Genomic DNA, 21,744 nt, shown 5'->3' with positions numbered 1-21,744 from the left:
ATCTACATTAATAAAAGACAAATATGCTAATTGACCATACCTTCACTATGCCCATCAGCCAATCAGAAGAGTATGCAAATTAACCCAACAAAGATGGCCGTTAATTTGTATACTGCAGGCAGGGTGGGACAGCACCATCCTCCGCCTGCCCCGCCGCCATCCAGACCTGCCATCTGCAACCCAGGGCAACCAGGCAGGACAGCAGTGATCCGCCACCCGGCCCTCCTGTGTGCGACCCGGGGTGGCCAGGTGGGACAGCAGCAGAGACGGGAGGAAGCCAGGCAGCGGAGATGGGAGTGAATGAGATGAAGGAGTGACCTTCATCTCCACTGCTTCACTCCAGCCTCAGGAAGCCCTATTCTTGCAGGAATCTTCCTGCAACGGGCCTCTAGTTGGTTAATAAAATTATATAGGTTTCCCTATTTTTAATTTAAATCAATCAAGGGCTCTAGATTCAAATGGACCTGACTTCTAATCCCAGCTGTAGGTTTTTAACTGTGTGACCTTGATCCGCACTTTCCTCATCTGTAACACTTCCATAGTAGCATGAACTTCCTTAGCTGTTTTTAATGATAAATTAATCTCATTTACTTAGATGGTTAGCTCTCAAACTAGATTTTTACAAGTTGGTGAACACTGGCAAATTATTTCTCCCACAGAACTATAACCACACATTCCCAGAAGAGCATAGATATATGGTTAAACTAACATTAATACACATCACCATTGTACCAATTACTACTAATAAAACCAATTGTCAAGTATCCAAATATGTTATACAGCTAAATGGCATATAAATATTAAATGTGTGCTCAATTCAATAGAAAAATTCACTTCTTTTTATTTACAAGAGAGGGTAGGAAGGGGGAAAAAAATCTCAGTTCAAACAAAAATAAGTTGGTAAGCAACTTCAGAAAGGATTAAAAAATACCAGAATTTCAGAATTTTTATGATTACTAGTAAGAATTGTTTTAGCTACAATAATAAAGCATCTCCATCTTTAAAAATATTTGTTATATTAAAGAGCATATTCTGCACAAGACAAAGGCAACATTTTGCTAAAAATGCTTTATAGCCCCCTCCCATACTTTTCTCAGGGCCTCCCCGTAAGTTGCACCCCAAGTGCAAACATTAAAATTAACCGTATGGCTTTTTGTCTGGAGACATTAAAGACATGTGCTTCTGTACAATGCAAATTTTCAAAATAGAGGCTTTCCATAACAGCACAAAATGAGATTTATAGAAAAACATTAATTTCTGAGACTTGAAGTAAAAAAAAAAATGTTGAGCAAACCTGATGTATACTTGCATGAATGTGGGGGATGGGAACATCCAGTGAGCAGGCAAGTAACCATATCAGTCCCACTTTCTATGTTTGAAATGACTAAAGGGCTAAACCACATAAGGTCCAGAGTGTTGAGAGTTCCTGGGATTTTAGTTCTGTATGATACTAAAAATACACAATTATTACGCTGGGTGTTTTAACATCTAATCTTTCTAAATTTCTTATATATTGATAAGATTCTGGCATGGGAATAGATTTAAAGACATAACTCAATACCGCTGATTTCAGGAAAAGTCAATTGGTATAGATGATAAGCACATTTTAAATGCTGAACAGTAAGAATCTTCTGTTAAGTGTCAAAATAGGTGAATCATAACCCAAACATAGAGGTTGCAATTCTGTCAAACTTGTGGTCTGGTAAAACTGCTTTTCAGTACTCCTATGGGAGCGTCATTAGATTTATTCACCAAGCCAACATGTTGGCTAATATGTATGACAGATTAGATCCTGCCTCATGTTCCACTTCCAAGGCAATGGCATCAGGCACCCCTGTTTTATTGAACGCAACAGTTGTTTCTATGATCGTTGGAGTCTTTGAAGTGTGGCCACGGTTTAAGACAATACTTCTGCAAACACAAAAGTTGCTTGCTGTTAAAAGCTCCATGGGCTTTTGTCCTATGAACTTTACTGCACCTCATATTTCATTCCACCTTGATTAATGCCAGGGCAACAAGCACTGGCACTCTCCCAAGGCCTGCAACACAACGAACAGCAATACAACAACCAGGTTCTTCAAGAAACTTAATATTTTAAAAATATGTTTTTATAGGAGGTCATGGTTTGATTCTCAGTCAGGGCACATGCCTGGATTGTGGGTGAGGTCCCCAATAGGAAGCAGCCGATCAATGTTTTCCTATCATCGATGTTTCTCTCTCTTTCTCCTTCTCCCTTCCTCTCTGAAATCAATAAAAATATATTGAAAATAAAAATAATAAAATTAAGTGATAAAAAATACGTTTTTATTGATTTTTTTAGAGAGAGAGGGAGAGGGAGAGAGAGATAGAAGCATAGATGATAGGAAAACATTGATCGGCTGCTTACTACTGGGGACCTAGCCCACAATCCAGGCATGTGCCCTGACCGAGAATCAAACCATGACCTCTTAGTTCATGGGTCAATGGTTCAACCACTAAGCCACACCAGCTGGTACAAAACTTAATTTTTACAAGACTTTACCATCTATCAGCAGTCTGATTGGTTGGTGGCACACCATCATCAAAAGGCCAGTCAAGAACACAGATGCCTTCTTTCTCCACAAAGGTAGTATCATAAGTTGCTTCACATATTCTTACTATTGTGGTAACTCTGTACTTAAGTTCCTCTATAAAATTGTTTAAGGTCATATTGGTTGGATTGTGTGTAATAAAAAAATCTCATGTTCTTGTATGTGACTTCCATAGGAGCTAGGCAGTTCATTTGAACCTTGTTAATTTAGTTACAAAACAATAGGGTTATGAAACAATTTAAAAATTAAGTACATAAATGATGCAAAGAAATGGAGTCTACTTCAATATGCTCCACTTGACATCCTCAGTGCTTTGAGTATGAAGTTGGGAGTAATGGGAAATGAAATGAATCTCCTAATAAGAAGCAGCAATTCTTCAATCCAATAACACTTGTTTCATATGTAACAAGTTTACTCCAAGGAATGACACTAGTTTCTGGAGCCAAAAGGGAGTCAGCCTCTTTACACCCTGAACAAATATGACCTGAGAAACCAGCCGTAAAAGAAAGCGCTGGCCTGGCACATCCGCTAGGAATTCAAAAGAAACGCAGGACATTCTGATACAACTAGACAGTAGACTAAATGAAAGTTAAGCAACGGAGCTAAAAGAGAGTGCAGTCAAGGTTAATGGGGGGGGGGAAAGGGAGGGCCTATGTCAGTGATGGCGAACCATTTGAGCTCGGCGTGTCAGCATTTTGAAAAACCCTAACTTAACTCTGGTGCCATGTCACATATAGAAATTTTTTGATATTTGCAACCATAGTAAAACAAAGACTTATATTTTTGATATTTATCTTATATATTTAAATGCCATTTAACAAAGAAAAATCAACCAAAAAAATGAGTTCGTGTGTCACCTCTGACACGCGTGTCATAGGTTCGCCATCACTGGCCTATGTAATACTGTAATACTTTCAAAAATAAAGATTTTTTTAAAAGCAGAGAAAGTTAAAAAAAGAAGAAGAAAAGAATGCAATCTACAATTTTGCCAAATGTTTGCAGCTCTCGTGTCATAAAATTCTAGAAAGATACTTTTAAAAAAATTCAGCAGAAATGACACAGACTTTGACTCCACCATTGCCCCTCCCCTTGTTCTCTGGAGATATTATTGCCACAATCATTGCAGTTACCCACAAGTAACATCATATAGCAGAGTCTAGTCACGAACAGGAACTCCAGACACTGTGACTGTGAATGCTAATCCCTCTGTGGTCACACCACCATTGAATGACCTTGGGCAGGGCACCTAACTTCACCTACCTGATTCAGATACCTCACCAACAAAAACCTCCAGGAATTTACAGGATAAGTTTCCAACTCCTTACATGCACAAGCTGCCCTCCAAATGCCTTTACAATGCTTAACGTGGGATCACCCAGGACAAATGAAATTAGTCTTGTTCCCTAGAACAATTCTGTCATGATGTGTTCTGACCACCAAGATAGAAACTCATGTCTTTCAATTCAAATCATAACCACCTTTTAAAATATATTTTTTATTGAGTCCAGAAAGGAAGGGAGAGGGAGATTTAGAAACATCAATAATGAGAATCATTGATCAGCTCCCGTTAGAGATCTTATGTGAATAGAGAGGACCTAGCCGTCTGCATGGTGCCAGGTATTTTGGAGGGTGTGAGACTGGAGCCACTGCAAGCTGATTTTCTTACCACTCCAACCTCCAGCCTGCAGGGGCACCAACACTCCTATGAGGACTCCGCTGCCAGACCACAGGTCTCTTTCTAACAAAGATCTCCCGGAAGGAACTAGGAGAGAGAAACTAACCTACTACAATGAGGCAATACCAGCTAGAATAACGGGGAATATCTGGGGTAACTACAACCCCCTTATGCTGCAAGGAGTTTCTCCATACAACATGTTGGGTCTAGGACAAATGCAAGCTACAAACTGCCTTTCAAAATCACATTTATCAGTGAGTATTCACACAACCTTTGAACTTCAATCTTGTGACAAAACCGTTTCCCAATATGCATGTGTTTTCCTCACTTTGTACCTTCTGGCTGTCAAGCGGAGCATGTTGACTGGCACTTGGACACACTTACTGCAAAACAGTGTGTGAACAAATCCAGGTGACACTTCTCCAAAGCTGTCAATTTTAATCTTAGATAAAGAGCAGCCCTGGCAGGTGAGGGGCAGGTGGAGATGGATAGTAGTAGAGAAGGCAGGGAAATTATTGCGAATTTTAGGTTTTTCTCTCTTGCAACTAAGGTATCTTGTATGTTGGACAAAGTTGGCAAAACGTTAACACAGGGGTGCTAAGAAAAAACTGCTTCTTCCCCACTTCCCTATTTCTTAGAGTTCCGACAACCACACTCTGCTTAAAACACTCGAGGCCCTCTCCCATTGGTCCTTGCATCTTCCTACTGCTTGTTGATGCTTTTGTTTTCCACAAGCATAACTTCCATCTGTGTTGAGTCTCTTCCACTTCTCTCAGAAGAAAAAAATCACAGTTCAGTGATTCTCAGACATTATAGAATATGTCCCTGATATGTATGGTATAAGCAATAAAAACCTACAGTCTCTGAACTAAAAAAGTAGAATAATGGAAGCCAACTCAATGTCTTCCTCCAAATCTAAACACAAGTATTATTCAGTAAAAAGCACATACTAAGGCTTGTAACCAGTTCAGCATCCAAAAGGCAGTAAAGAGGAATAATTCTATGAGAATCAGGACAGTCATCACAAAGACATCGACAACTTTCCCTTGGCAAATAACAAAACAAATAAAAATTACTTCATGTGCTCACTGATGCTTTGGATTTCTTTGATAGGAATTAAATATTTCAGGGAAAGTTACTATGTTTTTTTAAAAATATATTTTTTATTGATTTCAGAGTGGAAGAGAGAGATAGAAACATCAATGATGAGAGGGAATCATTGATCTGCTGCCTCCTGCATGCCCCTTACTGGGGATCGAGTCCGAAACCCTGGCATGTGCCCTTGATTGGAATTGAACCCAGGACCCTTCAGTCCTTAGGCAGACACTCTATCCACTGAGCTAAACCAGCTAGAGCAGAAAGCTACTATCTAATAGCAAAATTTCTTTAAAAATGCATACTCTCTGACCTAACAATTCAACTTCCAGAAATTTGTTCCTAATATATAATCAGAATTTATTCCTAATATATAATCAGAAATGTATACAAAGATCTATGTATTTCAAATTTCATTATAGCCTTAAAATACATTTATAATGTAAATTTTCAAACATATACAAATGTAAAGAGAATAATATAATGACCCACCATGTATTGTGGGTCACTATCCAACTTTATTGTTTACCAACATTTTGCCGAGTTTTTGTTTCATTTACCTCATTATTATTTCTGCTAAAATATTTTAAAGCAAATACCAGCCATCATATCATTTGACTCTTAAATACATTGGTTTGAATCACTAAAAAAAAAGGATTTTAAAAATTAACATTATCCTCATATCATTCTTTTACCATCCAAGTTAGCAATAATTTTTAATATCATCTAATACCCTTTCATGTATAATTTCAAAATGTGAAAAATTGCTTTTATAATTTATTTAAATTTGGATCTAAAAAGTTTCATATATTGGATATCATTGTTATTTCTCTTAAGTCTCTGTAATCTATAATAATTTCTTCACTTTTTATTATGCTACTTATTTGTTGAAAAAAAAATCAGGTCATGTTGACCTGCAGAATTTCTCATATTCTGGATTTGGCTTATTATATTTTTCTTCTGTCATTTAATATGTTCCTCTATCCCCTGTAAACTGGCAGCTAGAGCTAAAGTCTTGATGGGATTCGGGTTCTTTTAGGGAAGAGGCAAGAATGCTTTATAAATGGCTGTTTGTGCTTCCTATTAAATCACATCAAATGCCCTTAAAGCCTATTTGCTCCATTTTAGTGATGTTTACATTGCTTAGTGGATTCAAGTGTTCTCAGTCTAGTTCCTCGATTTTACATTTTCTCATCAATTTTTCACCTAGTGGTTTTAGCAATGATTTGACAATAATTGCCTAGATCTATTATTTAACTAGGAATTTAAAATGGTGATACAGTGTATTGTAATTTTATAATACCTAATTGTCTTACTAGATCTGTTCCCTCTACAATGAAGCAGCTTTTGCCCACCACCCTGCCTTATTTTTCTTCCTCTTTTCCTTTTCTGCTATTCTTCCACCTTTTCCCCACCTTTGTTTAAGTCTTAGACCTAGAGTTACATAGAATCAGTGCTCATTATCAGTGTTTTTGCTGCTATTTCCCTCATCATCTCAGGATGGAATCATGAATACCTATATTCTGACTTCTTCATGTTTAAAACTATTTGCCTATTGCCTGGATATTTAAAGGACAGCTGGGGTAGATACCACAGCCTTGTTTTTATTTATTTTCTCTTCTTTATGTTTTAGTTACAATTTACTTTCAATATTATTTTGTATTAGTTTCAGGTGTACAGCATAGTGGTTAGACAATCATACTTTACAAAGTGTTCCCCCCATTATTTCCAGTATCTACCTGGCACCATACATAGTTACTACAAAATTATTGACGATATTCCCTATGCTGTACTTTACATCCCCATGACTATTTTGTAATTACCAATTTGTACTTCTTTTTTGTTGTTAATCTTCACCTGAGAATATTTTCCCATGGCTCTTCAGGGAGAGAGGAATGGAGGGAGGGGAGGAGGGAGAAAGAGAGAGAGAGAAACATGGACTGGTTGCCTACTTGCATTCGCCCTGAATGCAGCCAGGGAGCAAACCAACAACCCAGGTAAGTGGGCTGATGCTCCAACCACTGAGCACACTGGCCAGAGCCAATTTGTACTTATTAATCCCTTCACCTCTTTCATCCAGTCCCCCCAACCCCCTTCCCCTCTGGCAACAACCAGTCTACTCTCTAACACTTGGTTTTAAAAGTGGGAATGAAAATGGTCCAAGTATTCAACAATCAGGGAGTGGTTGAAAAATAAATTATGGCCAGTTAAAAAATGAAACCCTGGTCCATACAGCCATTATATATGCTACAACCACTGGATAATAGAAAATGGTATATAAACCTTGAATGGTCAGATTTGTGTTTTAAAAGTATAAGGATGGTATGTGCATGTGTGTTCAGCAAAAAGCAGGTCAGACACATGATATAGTTAACAGTGATTTTCTCTAATAGAATTATTTTTTTAAATTAAATCTTTATTGTTCAGATTATTACATTTGTTCCTCTTTTTACCCACCATAACTCCCCTCCACCCAGTTCCCACCCAACCCTCCACCCTCACTCCCCACCGTCCTCATCCATTGGTGTATGATTTTTGTCCAGTCCCTTCCCGCATCCCCCACACCCCTTCCCCCCCGAAAGAATAGTCAGTCCACTCCCTTTCTATGCCCCTGATTCTATTATAATCACCAGTTCATTCTGTACATCAGATTATTTATTCACTTGATTTTTAGATTCACTTGTTGATAGGTGTGTATTTGTTGTTCATAATTTGTATCTGTACCTTTTTGTTCTTCTTCCTCTTCTTAAAGGATACCTTTCAGCTTTTCATATAATACTGGTTTAGTGGTGATGAACCCCTTTAGCTTTTCCTTATCTGTGAAACTCTTTACCTGACCTTCAATTCTGAATGATAGCTTTGCTGGATAAAGTAATCTTGGTTGTAGGTTCTTGGCATTCATCACTTTGAATATTTCTTGCCACTCCCTTCTGGCCTGCAAAGTTTCTGTTGAGAAATCAGCTGACAGTCGTATGGGTACTCCCTTGTAGGTAACTGACTGTCTTTCTCTTGCTTCTTTTAAGATTCTCTCTTTGTCTTTTGCTCTTGGCATTTTAATTGTGATGTGTCTTGGTGTGGTCCTCTTTGGATTCCTTTTGTTTGGGGTTCTATGCGCTTCCTGGACTTGTAAGACTATTTTTCACCAGGTAGGGGAAGTTTTCTGTCATTATTTCTTCAAATAGGTTTTCAATATCTTGCTCTCTCTCTTCTTCTGGCACCCCTATAATTCAGATGTTGCTATGCTTGAAGCTGTCCCAGAGGCTTCTTACACTATCTTCATATTTTTGGATTCTTTTTTCATTTTGCTTTTCCAGTTGGGTGTTTTTTTGCTTCTTTGTATTACAAATCTTTGACTTGATTCTTGCGATCCTCTAGTCTGCTGTTGGGAGTCTGTATAATATCCTCCATTTCAGTCAGTGTATGCTTAATTTCCAGTTGGTCCTTTATCATAACCTCGAGGGTATGACTAGATTTCTTGAGGATCTCACTACATTTATCGGCAGTCTCTCCAGTCTTTTCGAGGGTCTTACTAAATTTATCGTTGGTTTCTAGAAAGTTCTTGAAAAACCTTAATAGTGTGGTTTTGAACTCTATATCCAGTAGTTTGCTTTCCTCCATTTCTGTCATTTGTGTCCTGTTTCTTTGTCTCTGCATTTTTTATGCTTCCCTGAGTTGATAAAGTGGCTTTCTGTGCTAGGTGCCCTATAGAGCCCAGTGGCTCAACTTCTCCAATTACCTGAGGAGGACACTCTTGGTGCACCCCCTTGTGGGCTTTGTGCACAGTCTTGTTGTAGTTAAGCTTTGATTGTTGTAGGTAACACTGGGAGGGATTGACCTCCAGGCCAATTGGCTGTGAGAATCAGCTGTGTCTGCAGTGGGAGAACTTCTGTACTGGAGACACCCCTCCGGGGCAAGACTTGCTTCAATGGGGCTTTGGTGCTCACTGAGTCTGCCCCCTGAGTGTGTCCTTTATGGATCCGAGGAGTTGTAATCTGGATGGTCCCACTCTGACCACTGGTCACACTGGCTCCTGGATCTCTAGAGAGGTGCTAATTTAGCCTCTGCCTGAGGCTATCCAGCAAAAGCCTCCATGCAAGGCTTGGGCGGGGCAGGTCCCATGGGATCAACAGGGCGGGGCTAGCAGTTATGGCTGCCCTCAGAGACCCTGCTTCTCAGTGTCCTGGCAATTGCTGCAAGTACCTCCGAGAGAAAGCTGCCCTCGAGTTCCGACTGATGCCAGACAGTCCCGCTTCTCCCCTATGAGTCTGGGTCCCCAGAGACTTGCCCGGAACTGGAGCTCAGAGCCTGAGACTCCCTCCCGATTGAAAAAGACAACCGCGCCCTCAGCCGCCAGCCAGCTCACATGCACCTCTGTACCTTAGTATTTTACTTCTGCACCGCACCTCCTCTGCGTCTCGGTATGCTTTTCTCTTTCCTTCTAGTTGTAGAATTTCCACTTAGCCAGCCTTCCTGTGGTTCTGGGTGATGTCCTTTCTGTCTTTTAGTTGTATTTTTGAAGTGGTTGTGCGAGGCAGCAAACTCCGGTGTTTACCTATGCCGCCATCTTGGTTTTCTCTCTCTAATAGAATTATTGATAATCTTTAGATTCTCCTTTGTGCTTTTTTCATTTTTAAAATTTTAGGACTTGTGGAATTGAAGCAAATACACTATATATTTTTAAAGCTAAATAAAGATCTAAGTTTTCAAGGCTTATTTTTAATGTGGTGGTTTAATCAATACCACAAGCCTCAGTATGCTGAAGAAAGAGCAGCGTGGTCTAATTAGCAAGCTCAGGTCTTGGAGTCCGACCTGTGCTAGGTGCTCAATCAATGTTTGCTGGTGATGAAGAAAGCTAAAATTAGTCTGCTTTGAGCAGATTCATTCTGGGCAGTACAGTTAACTGTTCTGAGTCAAGCTCCCGCCTCCCGGGGTTGAGGAAATGAAGTAGCATACCTGGAAAACTGCCTGCCTTCTGTCTGGCACATAATAGATTCTTCTATCATTCATCCAGGACAGGAAGATAAATTATTAGCACCTTGTTCTTGATAACTAATTGGGATATATTCAGTTTCCTGAAAATATAAAAACAACATGGACAGATATTCAGTAAAAAGAGCCCGAGCTAGCCTATTAGAGAGTATTACAAATACGGAGAAGAAAGAAAAGCCCAGAGAGACAGAGAGAAAAGCAAGACAAGTTTGTTTAAAGACCATTAGAACCTATAGTAGTTAGGCCTTCTGCTCACTTGTAAGATGGAAGAACTCTAAATTGTTACTGTGTTACAATAAAAAGAAGTAAATAAATATACACCTACTTCTTTAAGTAATCAATACAGGATAGTAAACTCATCACTGGTCTTACAACAGCTGCCGCCAGTGGGGCTGACCATGTACGGCACCTGAGCAACTGAATCAGAATTTGAATGTGGATTGGTAATCCTAGAATATTTAAAAACATCTCTTCACGTGACTGTGATGGCTAGTCAGGTTTAGGAACTACTAGTCTATACTAAGGACCACTATCTATCCCACCTACCAGGACAGACCCAGAGTACTTATTACAAGAACCCCCCTACTCTTACACAAATCTCTCAGCAGAGATGAGCATCATGGGTTCTCCAGCCTCTGCCTCACCCTGAAGGCACTCTCAGAAGGATGGCCTTGGACCATTACTTCCATTGTATGACTGAAGACAAGAAAAACTACCCCTTAAACTTAAATTCACATTAAAACATTAACCAATATTTAGATTCTCCCCGGGAGTGGAATTTGATGAGTGGGGAAGACTAAGGCATAAACTTAAGTGGGGAAAGAAAATGGGCAACCTGGAGCATCTCAAAGACAATTGCTTGTGCTACTTCACTGTTTTGTTCAAGTCAACTGAGAAAGCCAGAAATAAATACAGATTTGACTTTATCTGCTGATTATTTAAGAACTTTTGCTCATTTCTTCTTTACCTCTCTTTGGTCCACAGTTTTTAGAAGAGTCAAAATAAGAAAGTTATTTGATAGTGAGGTAACATGGTGGAAGAAAATTCCAGCAGGGCATAATAAAATGCAAGAAGTTCATCAAAAGGCTGATGAACCTTGGGGTTTCAGCAGGGCTGAAGATCTGCATATATTATTGCCTGCTGCCAGACAGCTGAAGGCAGTTCCCCCAACCTGATAATCTTTTACTGTTTACCAAACCTTACCTTTGATATGTATATCTGCTTTGCTATAGGGCAAAATGTGTGAATAAAAAGCCCAGGGTACAAAGATTCGGAGATTCGAAGAACTTAGTTGCTAAAGCTAAGCCTCCCCTGGATCCCCCAAAATGCCTCCCAAATTTGTATTTCATGTCTAGTCTCTTTATTAATTTGCATGTCAGCCCTTTCTCCAGATTCCTGAACCCTAGTAGATGCGGATAAGACCCCGGCAGTAACATTGCACAACTACTGAGAAACCAATCAATACTTTCTACCAACGTAATGTGTCATCCAACTTATGTTACCTTGTTCTGGTTTAATCCTGATCTGTTACCTGTAAAATAAGGACATGCAAAGATAAAGATAAGGACTTAAATACAGTGGGGCCTTGACTTACGAGTTTAATTCGTTCCATGACGGAGCTCGTAACTCAAATTACTCGTATGTCAAATCAATTTGACAAATGAATTTGCTGGGCTGATGTTGTGGCGTTCACTGTAACGTTCGTTGAGACAACTAGCGGTGGGGTATCTGAAGCTGGCTCGTAACCCGAATTTTAGCTCGCAATTCAAAGCAAAAATCGGCCGAGAGACGGCTCGTATCTTGAAAAGCTCGTTAGTCGGGACACTCATAAGTCAAGGCCCCACCGTATTCTTAAAAGTAATCATAAAAATGAAAGAGAAAATATTAAGTCACAACCCTCATTACGGCGCGTACACTCTGGTCTCGGCATTAAATCTGCCATTTCATGCCAGGGGCATCACTTTTCTGCAGACAGCTCTCCTCGACCAGACACTCCAGACATGTTCATCCTTCCTGTGTTGGCTTTTCCTGTTCATAATGGGGGCCTTGTCAATAGGAAGGAGTAGTTACTTGGCTCTTAAATTAATATTCAAGTGACCGAAGTTACAAATTTTAAAACCTGACTTTTATTACTTTCGGTCTAAGCTATGACAGTATTTACTAGTATAAAACAAGTAAAATAAGAATATAGCTTTCAAATTTTCTCTGACAAGTTTTTAGAAGCTCCAGTTGACAAACTAAATTGCTTAATCAGTCCCATTTATAAATTTAATTGATTAAATAGTCTTAATTTTAAACTGCATTTATAAATGTAATATATTGGAATTTATTTTTACATGCCTTCAAAAAGTTTCCTAGCATTTAAAGGTATCCTGTTACAATTCTAATCAAATAAATTTTAAAATATTGTAAATTGAGTTTTGTTACATATTCCAGTTCTCTTTACAAACTTAATCAACATCTCTTATGCCTTTCAACTTAAAATCTCAAGATTAAAATGTTACCCACTTTATAATGAAACCACAAGAAAATCTTCTAGGGTCAGAATGTGCTACATTCTCCTGAAGTAGCAAACATACTGGCCCTTTTTAGAGAAGCTTAATTTGGGTAGATGGAATTCAGCAACCCCTAGTCTAGGCTGGATTCAGCTAATCTCTTTGCTGCCTGATTGAATTCTGCATTCTTTTCCTACTTTTTTTTGTCTAGCTCTGTCCACAAAAGCCCCCTTTTTTCTAAACCAATCAGCCTTTTATTATGTAGTCCAAATTTTGTCCAAATCACAGTTACTCCTTAAAGTTGATGATTTAAACCCCCAAAATCCCTTTGAAATGCACATATACTAACTTGGATGGAAATCACATCACTGATTTAATCCTCACAACACCACCATCACCACACACACACAAGAAGAGGCACAAGGAGAGAACAAGCTATTATGCAATAAGTCTCAATGTTTTTTAAAAACATTTTTGTTGATATTTGTTTAGAATGCTCTGTGGAAAGAACATGAGCCTTTTTGTGAGCAGTTTTTGAAAGGCTTGTCTCCAAGGTGGTTACACACAAGATATTGCTAGGAGAAACTTTGTTGTACAAAGACAGTTAGAGCTGAAAGGAATTTGATGATCATTTGGTCCAACCTCGTGATGTACAAAAAGAAAAACTAAGCTCCAAAAGGAGGGAAGGAGGGAGGGGGAATTCCTTTGCAGAATGTCTTCTATGTTCCTGGCACTGTGCAAGTTAACCTTCAATTGGGATGCACGGGTGGTGCTTGATAATCCTTTTCCACTCTCTTTCTCCCTCAGACAGTTTGCAAATGTTACCATGCAAAGGGTGAACTCACTCAAGTCCACCCATCTCCTTGCCCTGTATTCTTGTAGACAAGCTGGCCTTCCCTTCCACTGAGTCAGTGGAAGTAATCACACATTCACTACCAAGTTTCGGTCAGACTCACATGTACCTAAATTCTTTGTGAAGAGAAGCCAAATTTCGGTGGACTGAGAGGTAAAAAATAAAAAGATAAGTAAATAGAGACCCTCTTTCTAGAAATTCAGAGAGGGGGAAGGAGCAAAGTGGGACATAAGTGGAGATAAGGGTGCAAGGTCAAGGGAAGGATGGAGAATGGAGAGAATTGAGCATGTTCATAGAAAACTAGGCAGAGGGTGCAGATACAGAGCAGAAAGGAAATGATTGACAGAGCAGGACCCCAGAGAAAGAGGGTGGGGCATAGGTTGAATTTGTAGGAAAGACAGGCATTTCATTCTACAAAACAGGAGGAAAGAAGGTGGAGATGGGTGTAAATACTTCTGAGGAGGTTAATGAAAGAACTGGTTCAGATGATGACCCTAGGGCCGTGGTCGGCAAACTGTGGCTTGCAAGCCACATGCGGCTCTTTGGCCCCTTGAGTGTGGCTCTTCCACAAAATACCAAGTGCGAGTGAGCATGGACAGTGCGATTGAAACTTCATGGCCCATGCGCAGAAGTCGGTATTTTGTGGAAGAGCCACACTCAAGGGGCCAAAGAGCCCCATGTGGCTCACGAGCCACGGTTTGCTGAGCAGCAGTTTTCTGACCACTGCCCTAGGGTCTGGGTTAAATGAAGAGGGGAATATAGAATGGGTGAACATGAAAGAATCTAGGATCCGAACACCTCCATGGAATTGAGGGCATAGATGAAATGGAAGGACAATGGAGCTTAAAATTTCAGGATGGGACAGTCCTCGGTGATGACACCATAGGGCAGGGCTGTTAAAAGTCTAGCATGGCAAAGTAGAGGCCAAGTAAAAACACTGGGCTTGAAGGTCAAGATCAGAGGAGCCAGTGGGTCAGGAAGGCCATTGCCTAGACTCTGAACTCACCCAGGTTAACAGTTTGCAGAATTTGGGGGAGACAAAGATCATGAGCCTGCTGCCAAAATCTTTCATGGATGCACACATTGATCAGCAGGTTAGCACATGACAGAGATAACATAAGCATGAGATGTGAGCCTCAGAGTCAAAGATAATTTTATAGGAGAGGGTGGAACAGTGGTCTGGCAACAGCTTTGGAGAGCAAGGGAGACATTAATTCCAACTTCCAGCCTGGGGGGTGAAGGGTACGTGAGAAGGAGCCCCTTTTCCTTGAGAAAGATACAAGGGACAACTAAGGTCTTATTTGACAGAAGAAGACAGGAAAACTTTGGTAGAAATGGTAAGGATATAGAGACTCTGTTTATAATGGAACTAGAAGCCTGGTGCATGAACTCGTGCATGGGTGGGGTCTAGCTGGCCCACCCCAATCGTGGCCAATTGGGCTGGGCTGGCCAGGGGGAGGGGACACGGGTGGTTGGCTGGCAGGCCCTGACCCCTGGTTGAACTCCTGGTTGAACTCCCTGTTGAGGAGACAATTTGCATATTAGCCTTTGATTATATAGAATAGGTTCCAAAGGGCACGGTTGAAAGGTGAGGGAGATAGGGGACAAAAATCATCCTGGGATGGTATGATGTAATAGAATAAACACTAAAAAGGCCTGCATCCAAGGCAGTGGCTAAGGATGTGAGAGACAGGAGGCAGAGAGACCTCTGGCCTCAACTTACTAGTTGTGTAACCTTAAGGGAGTTTTTTGCTCTCTCTGTGCCTCAGTCTCATCATTCTGAAATGAAGATACTGCTAGTACTTACCTCAAAAGGTTGTGGCTTCTTTGAGGAGTAAATGTGTTAATATACATAAAGCACTTAGAAAACTTATCAGCAGATAGTCAGTCCCAAAGAAGCACTTGCTTTAGAAGGAAAAACATTCCCACTCCACTCCACACTTTCCCTCAAGTGATGGGCATCCCATTATATTAAATCCTGAACAATACACCTCCACTTCCTGTCACATGCAGCAAAAACCCAGCACGCAAAAAAAGGAAAGAAAGAACAGAAAAAGGTCTGTCAGAGTCATTGACAGATCTAATTTTTTGCAAATATATCCAATGGCATTTAACCATGATCTGTCCCTTAAAAGGAAAGAGAGATGAAAAAGTTGGTTTAAGACAGTAAGAATCTACAGCTATAAATGTTAAAGGTGGTCAGTCAAGAGAGGTATCTAGTATACAACTCAACAACAGCAAAAAATATCAAATAACTGAACTAAAATATGGGCAAAGAACTTGGATAGATGTTTTCCCAAAGATGATATACAGATCGCCAATAAGCACGTGAAAAGATGCTCAGCGTCACTAACCACCAGAGAAATGCAAATCAAAACCATAGTAAGTTATCACCCCACACCCATTAAGTGTTAGCAAGGATGTAGGTAAATTGCAACTCTTGTAGTCTGCTGGCGGCAATGTAAAATGGTGCTGCCACCCTGGCAAAAAGTACGGTAGTTTCTCAAAATATTTAAAATAGAACTTCCATGTGATCCAGCAATCCTACTTCCGGAATTGAAAGCAAGGACTAGAACAAACACTTGTACACCAATGTTTATAGCAGCATTACTCACCATAGCCAAGAACTGGAAACAACGCAAATGTCCATGAGCAGGTGACTGGATAAACAAAATATGCTATATACATAAAAAAGGATATTATTCCACCTTTAAAAGAAGGGAAATTCTGATACAAGCTACAACATGGATGAACCTTGAAGTCATTGTGTTAAGTAGAACATCCAGTCACAAAACAGCAAGTACGGTATGATTCCGTTTACAGCCCAGGAACAGAAGCAGTCAAATACATAGAAACAGAAAGTTGAATGGTGGCTACTAGGGGCTGGGAGTTGATGCTTAATGGGTATAGAATTCCAGTTCCGCAAGCTGAAAAAGCTCTAGAGCTCTGTTTCGCAGCAATGGGGTGACATTAACACCACTGAACTGTACACTTCAAAACGGTTATGATGATGAATGTTCCATTGTGTTTTTTACCACAATAAAAAAAAAGGAAAAAATAGTCATCTACCATCGCCTCTCCCCTCCCTTTACTGATGAGTAAAGTGAAACCCAGAGAAGGTAACCCACTCATTTAAGGTCACACAGCTCACTGAGGCAGAATCAGGACCAGAACCCGAACTCTGACCGCAGCTGTGGGGACGGGGGATGGGGGTGGGGGGTGGGAGGATGGGGATCCTTCCATGACATCGTGCTCTCCATGCCAGGTGCTGAGCTGGAGGAGATGATGACATGCTTGGTTTACGGGTAGTGACAGTGACAGACTGGTGAACCCAAAAGGGATAAAGATTCCACTCAGCGCTTGTCCATGCTCATGTGCTGTGCCCTTCCTCCATATCTTTTCAGGATGATTCCAACCAGCAGGTCTAAGAGGCCACACTGGAAATCTCAAGATACGCACAGCTCCTCTCCGGTTTGCGGCAGGCCCGAAAGCAGATGAGAGCAGCTTTTCTGTTCCTGGGCTGTTCCCCCTGTAATTTAAAGTCCAGACAGTTGCACCGGAAAACAGGAAGAAAATCTCAGGCCCAATTAAAAACAAGCCCTGTGTGGGGTCTCCAATGTCATGAGCAGAGCTGCTAGTTAAAACTTGCTCCTTTGAAACCGGTTCACTCCCGCCTGTCTGGGCTCAGAGAGGAAGTCTTTCCCCTTTTAGGAGTTTTCCTTTAGCTCCTTATTCTAAATTCCATAAAGGAGACAACAGCAAAAGCTGGCCCCAGCTCAGGAAACGGAGATGAAACCCAGACCTTTTTTTTTTTTTTTTAAAGGGTGAGGTCCATAGATTAACTTCTATTTTAATTCAGAAATTTCTATTGTATCCATGGAAACAATGAGTGTGGCTCAGGACCCCCACAGGACCTGGCTTGGTGATTCTAGAAATCTCTACAGGTTTAAAAATGTCCGAGCTGCAGCCAAAGGCCTCCCTCCCCGGGGCCCCTCCGGTCTCCTTGACACACAAACATCTCATGCGCACAACCCCCCTCTGAGCTCTGAAGGTGGTAGGAAGATCCTCCTTGTATCAATATGCCCTGTGATGAAGAACTAAATAAAACATTTTGGCAAGGACACTTCTAAAGATCTTTCCACTTCGGAAATATTTTTATTCCAGCAACCCCAGCGAGGCTGAACCAGGATGCCTATAAAAAGCCTTCTGTGTTCCCTTGAGCGTTCGTAATGAATCCTCAGGGAGGATGGAATAAGCTGGGGGTCAGGGACTCGGAGCCCATGCTCGATGCCGAGGCTGCCAGCTTGGCTTGGTGCACGAGTGGCAGTGCCGAGTGCCCCGAGCTCCCTCTCCTCCCGTAGGGGTGGGGTCTCTGTCCACACTCCCTAAGGAATTGGCTGTGCTCCTGGCTTGTCTGCCAGTGGGTCTGCTAGTTATCAAGCCGAGGGCGGGGTTACTTCCATGCCCAGTTTTGCAGATGCGCACAAGCACAGAGCCAAGGATCAGCTGAAACAGAAGGCAGGACTGAGCCGAGAAGCCCTCTTGACAAGACTCGGCCACGCTTGAGCTGTTCTTCCTGCCACGAGGCACCCCTGCCGTGTAAAAGCCAATGAGCCATTCAGGAAACACCATGTGCCTCCTGTTCAGAGCTGACCCTGGGAAACGAGGACTTTCCTGAGATGGCGCCAAGCATGAAAATGGGGAGAAAAGCCGCAGGGTCCTTAGCCCTGTGCAATACCACCCCTATTTGCACAGACAGGAGGTCAGGAGGTAAGAAGGCTTTGCTGCCTCCAGGTGTCCCGCCCTCCCACCCCTCCAAGGTCTTCCTCCACTAGTACACTTTCCCCAAACTTCAAGGACCATCTTCACAGCCTGAAACTAGAGGAACTGGCCTCCTAATAAAAATTTCCACCAGAGCCCTGACCGGTTTGGCTCAGTGGCTAGAGCGTCGGCCTGTGGACTGAAGAGTCCCAGGCTCAATTCCGGTCAAGGGCATGTACCTTGGTTGCGGGAACATCCCCAGTAGGGGATGTGCAGGAGGCAGCTGATGGATGTTTCTCTCTCATGGATGTTTCTAACTCTCTATCCCTCTCCCTTCCTCTCTGTAAAAAATCAATAAAATATATATTTTTTAAAAATTTCCACCCCAAAGTAAATGTTGGAGAAATGCTTTCTCTGAGCTGAATGATGTCCTCCTCCTGGTTCATGGCAAACCTAAAGGACTTGCAGGGTGGGGTCGCCTACAAAACTCTTACACCACCTTCATCACGCAGATGCCCGGAGGCCAGTGGACTATTTGAGACTCCTCCAGCAGCTGTGCCTTCAGGAACTAATTCCAGATGAATTTAAAAATCAATTATTTACCACCTTATCTGAGGAAACCAGGACTCAATATCCAAAGAAAATTGTGGAAATAGGGGCCCCAGGCAATGACTAGATCCAAGGCAGAGGAAGGGTGAGTGTCAGAGAAAAGAGAGGGCCAAGAGAAAGATCATTCCAAGGCAGAAGAGAAGAAACCAAAACTATTGATTGGGAGAAGGTGGGAAGCAGAAAATGAAGGAGAGCTGTTGGAGGGTTTCCAGGGAGGAAATCATTTCTCTGGCACAAGGCGTGTGTTTAAGGGCTAGGGAGAGAAGGCACCGTGTGTGAGCACTGAGGGAGGGTGTTGAATATTTTTACTGACTAGCCCTTTGGAAGACAGGAAAGGGAGTTGGGTCCATAATTATGCCATCCTCTTTATAAAGATGAGGTTGAAAAAACAAACATGGTCATTGAATCAAGACTTTTCTTTTGTTTTTAAATAAAGCAATTCCAGGCTTTCACAGGTAAGAAGCCACATGAGTTACAATCAGTACTGACTTAGAGGTCTTCCCCTCTGTGCAGTATTCATGAGCCAAATCTGAAGCCAGTGCTATGGAGAAGGAAGGGACCTGCCACTTACTGAGCGTCCACTCAGCTCTGGGCACTGGGCTGGGCTTTACATTCAGGACCTTTGAACTCCAGACTAATATAAGCAGCTGTCCACCCATAACTCCACTTGGATGTCTAAAGAAATCTCAGACTCACCCCAAACAGCTTTCCATCTTTCCCCCAAACTCCTGGTCCACCCAGTCTTCCCCATTCCGGTTGACAGTAGCTCCATCCTTTCAATGGCTCAAACCAAAAACCTTGGAGTCATACTTGACTCTTCTATTGCTCTCTTACCCTGTACCCGATCTGTCAAGAATTCTGTTGGCTCTACTTTCAAAGTATAATGCAGAATATCTCTACTTCTCCCTACCTTTATTGGCACCAGCCTGGTCCAGGCCAGCCTCATGTCTCACTCGGATATTGTAATGGTCTTTCTCGATCCTACCCTTGGCCCTTTACAATCTCTTTTCACTAGACAAAAGATCTCAGAGGATCTTTTCAACATGTGAGTCAAATCCTGTCACTCCACTGGTTAAAATTGACCAACAGCTTCCCATTCTACGTGGAGTAAAAGTTCAAGTCCTACAGTGTTACAAGGACCACCCATCTGGACCACACACATTCTCTCCCTAATGCCATCTGATGACATCCTTTTGCTCACTATGTTTCAGCCTCACAGGCCTCTTCGTTTTCTCTGGAGCAGGCAGGTCTCCATTTCAAGGCCATTGCACTGGCTGTTCCTTCTGCCTGGAATCCTTGTCCCCTAAATCTCACCCCAAGTCTTTTCTCAAACCTTAACTCAGTGAGTCTTTCTCAACTACCCCTCTGTCAGGTGGCAAAACCCCCCAAACATACTTCTAGCACCCTTTCCTGCTTTGTCTTCCAAAGCCCTTACACTGTATCTGTTCCTTATATCCTTTATTTATTATCTGTCTCTCTTGTCCAGAATGTAAGTTCCTGGAAGCTGAGATTTTGCTCACTGCTATATCCACATTGCCTAGAATGGTAATTGGCACACACAAAAATGTATGATGAGTGATGTGACACAACCTTGACAATCACCTTTTTAAAAAAAAAAAAAAAGTGGGTTTTTTTTTGTTTTTTTGTTGTTGTTTTTTTCCAGAAAGGAAGGGATAGAGAGAGATGGAAACATCAGTGATGAGAGAGAATCATTGATCGGCTGCCTCCTGCACACCCTCTTCTGGGAATTTAGCCCCCAGCCCAAAAATGTGCCCTGACTGGGAATCAACCTCCTGGTTGATAGGTCAATGCTCAACCACTGAGCCACACCAGCCAGGCATCTTGACAATCATTTTGCCTTTCACTGGCACCAGTTTGATAGAGACTTAAGCAGTCATTTTTTTTTATCTCTTTATGTCTAATTTTATTCTCTGTAAAATAGTCTGTGAGTTGATCATTCTAACTCAAGTTTATTCTTCACCCAGAGGCCCCATTCCAGCTTTGGAAGTGTGCACTTGACATCATGAGCTGCCCATGTATAATACTACAGGGTGTACGGAGTTGGACCGAGAATCAATTTATTACCCATGATTATATGAGGTAAAACCTTATGAAACTGCCATCTTTTAAGTATAAAATTATCAAATACTGACCATCTCATATGGTTCAATGTAATACTATCAGTAGAGCTAGGACTTAAAGTAAGCCTTTTGTCCAATTGCTATGAGAAGTTCTTAGAAAGCAGCACAAACAGGTGATAACCTATAAGACAGATTTTCTAAGTACACAGGAAATAAAAAACATAGAGTAGAGACATGCTCCATTGGAATCAAGCGCTCATCAGAGTTTAAGAATTATATGAAAATAAACCTTCAAAGCTGAGTCCCAATCCAATTTTTCAATAGAGAGTTAGAGGTATTATGATCCTAGAGGAAAACTATTACTCTTAAGTAGAGCTATTACATCTGAGGCTTTGTTATCATTGTCTCTCCTGAGTAAATGTCTCTTATAGAATCATAGTAATAGTGAAACTTCATCAAATTTCATGTCCATGAACTTGCTTTCTCTTGTTTCCACCTTTGTTCATGCTCATCTCTTTGGAATACCTGTCATCTAGCTGACCTCTAATCATCCTTTCCACTCCTACTCTCATCCCCATACAGGCTGGGTTAAATGTCCTTTTCTACTCTTCATAAA

General features: G+C 41.3%; 1 long non-coding RNA gene and 1 pseudogene across 1 annotated transcript in view; both read right to left on the bottom strand.

The window, feature by feature from the left end:
- The window catches only part of LOC139005294 (uncharacterized), a 46,975-nt gene extending 30,624 nt beyond the window's left edge, over positions 1–16,351 (bottom strand). Inside the window, exons 1-2 of the long non-coding RNA XR_011470658.1 lie at positions 16,293–16,351; positions 10,294–10,412 (exon numbers count right to left, since the gene is read on the bottom strand). This is a non-coding gene — a long non-coding RNA (uncharacterized lncRNA). The remainder of the gene's footprint in view (positions 1–10,293; positions 10,413–16,292) is intronic.
- LOC139005196 (protein tyrosine phosphatase type IVA 1 pseudogene) lies at positions 1,749–2,761 on the bottom strand (annotated as a pseudogene).
- Positions 16,352–21,744: the final 5,393 nt, after the last annotated feature.

The sequence above is a fragment of the Myotis yumanensis genome, unplaced genomic scaffold, assembly GCF_028538775.1.
Source record: "Myotis yumanensis isolate MYYU_CA2020_CCGP unplaced genomic scaffold, mMyoYum1.0.hap1 SCAF_3, whole genome shotgun sequence".
Taxonomy (NCBI): Eukaryota; Metazoa; Chordata; class Mammalia; order Chiroptera; family Vespertilionidae; genus Myotis; species Myotis yumanensis.
Note: the sequence above shows the minus strand (reverse complement) of the source record. Positions and strands in the feature narration are given on the sequence as shown.